Consider the following 2,431-nt stretch of genomic DNA (forward strand, 5'->3'; position numbering starts at 1 on the left):
CTAAGAGCCTACCACGTAGTGATGCTGGTATCACCAATCTTGTACCACGTAGCACAATATTTCCAACACAACACAACTCATCTTTCATCAAAAGATAACTCTTGTTTTGTAATTTCTCCCATTTACCACTTATCAAACACTCACGAATGTTTTGTAGGTCAGGATCAATCAAAGATTCTCTCTCGATTTCCTCCATTGTCATAGCAATTGGAATGCTCGAGTTGACAACAAATGTTACATACTTCTCTGTCTTGTCTTGGCGGAGTTGCTTCCCTTCCTCCTTTTTGAGTAGTCTTGATAAGGAATCAGCGATGTTTTTAACACCTGATATGTGTCTCACAGTATATGTATATGGTTGCAATCTTAACACCCATCTCTCTACACGGGCGCACGGTTTTGACTTGTCCGAGAAAATATACTGTAATGGTTTATGGTCTGTGACCAATTCAAATTTTATGCCAAAAATGTACATGTGGAATCTTTCACAAGCCCATACCAGTGAGAGTGCTTCCTTCTCCGTTTGGGAGTAACGTCTTTCCACGTCAGTGAGACTCCGACTTGCATATGATATAATTCGTCGATCACCGTGTTCATCTTCCTGAACTAAAACTGCCCCTAGGCCTACTGGACTCGCATCCGCAATGATTTGAGTTTTCGCGCCAATGTTGAAATATCCTAGAGTTTCTGTACTCGCTAGTGCCTTCTTGAGTTTTTGAAATGCTACCTCCTGTTCAGATTTCCACTCAAACTTGTGATCTTGACGCGTCAACTTCCTTAATGGTTCACTGAGGGTCGCCAAATCTGGGATAAATCGACCTGCAAAGTTGACCAATCCGAGGAAACTCTTAATTTCTGTTGCGGTTTCCGGTTGTCTAGCATTCAATATGGCCTCCACTTTGTTATCCGATAAACCAATTCCTTTTGCAGACAGGACATGCCCCATGAATTCAATCTTTGGGAGCTTGAATTTACATTTGTCATAGTTCAAGGTTAAACCTCGTTCCTCAAGTACACTCAAAACTTTGTGTAATCTCATGTTGTGTTCCTCACTTGACACACCGTGTACTACAATGTCATCGAAAATACTCTCGACCCCATCACATTTGTCCAAAACTTGCCTCATGATACGATTGTACATTTCTGGTGCACAACTTACTCCAAACAGTAATCTCTTGTATTGGTACACTCCTTTGTGTGTAATAAAAGCAGTTATTTCCCTTGACTTGCTTGCCAACTCAATTTGATGATATGCGTTGTTTATATCCAGCTTTGTAAACACCTGGCTTCCATTTAAGTTTTGGAGAACTTCATCGACGGTGGGAATTTGATATCGCTCTCTCACAACAGCTCGGTTTGCCTGCCTCATGTCTACACATAGACGTATATCTCCCTTTTGCTTAGGGACAGGTTCAATAATATCGGCGTCCTGAAGTTCTTGTAGTTTGTTTTCTAGCTGTTCACGTAATCTGTATGGTATTCTCCTTGTAGCTTGAACTACCGGTGTCACAGTATCATCTATGGGTATTTCTAATTCAAAGTTTTTGAGCTTACCAAGTCCTGTGAACAGTTTTGGGTATTTGCGTCTTAAGTTCAGCGAGTTCTCAACCTGATTGACTGTACCAAGTTGTTCAGGTCCTAGCCGTAAAACTCCTAACTCAATAGCAGTGCCCATGCTTAACAGCGACTTTCCTTTTCCCTCTAAGACGAAGAATTCTGCCTCCGTTTGTTTACAATCCTGTCCATCTAGAAATTTTATCTCAGCATTAAAACTTCCCATCAATGAGAGTGGTGTGGTACTACCATAAGCATACAGTTTCTTTTTAGGTTTCTTGTTTTGATGATGCACTTTAATTTTCCTCCGTTTCATTAGGTTCCAAGTGTCTTTACTTACAATGTTCACAGTTGCACCTGAATCTATCAGAAAGTCTGTTACAACACCACCAAGTTCCACTTTCACTGCTGTGCTTTGTGTATTTCCTTCTGATTGAACACCAAACAAATATTCACTGTCTGTACTACTTTCAGAATCCACTTGCTTCACACTAGTGTTCGATTCGAGTAGCCTCCCTTTCCTTTTCCAGCTTTCTTATTGTTACAGCTTTTTGTTCTACAACATTTTTCAAAATGTCCAATGTTAGTACACTTTCTACACTTCTTATCTTTAGCGGGACATTTTGGATCCTTTTTCATGTGTCCTGTGTATCTATGACCTTTGCTGTTAATAGGACGTTAAACAAAATCAAACAAACAAACAAACAAATCCACACGCATAACGTTTCATAGCTGACTGATAGCTACTTGACTGACCTGGTTTCCTAGAACTCGACGTTACTTTCGCTTTCACTTTGTTTACTTCCGCTTTTCCGTTTCCAACCATCTCCATTGAACTAGCTGCCCTTTGTGCCATTTCATATGTTTGTGCTAATTCACG

Source organism: Mizuhopecten yessoensis, unplaced genomic scaffold (assembly GCF_002113885.1).
Source record: "Mizuhopecten yessoensis strain PY_sf001 unplaced genomic scaffold, ASM211388v2 scaffold3913, whole genome shotgun sequence".
Classification (NCBI taxonomy): domain Eukaryota; kingdom Metazoa; phylum Mollusca; class Bivalvia; order Pectinida; family Pectinidae; genus Mizuhopecten; species Mizuhopecten yessoensis.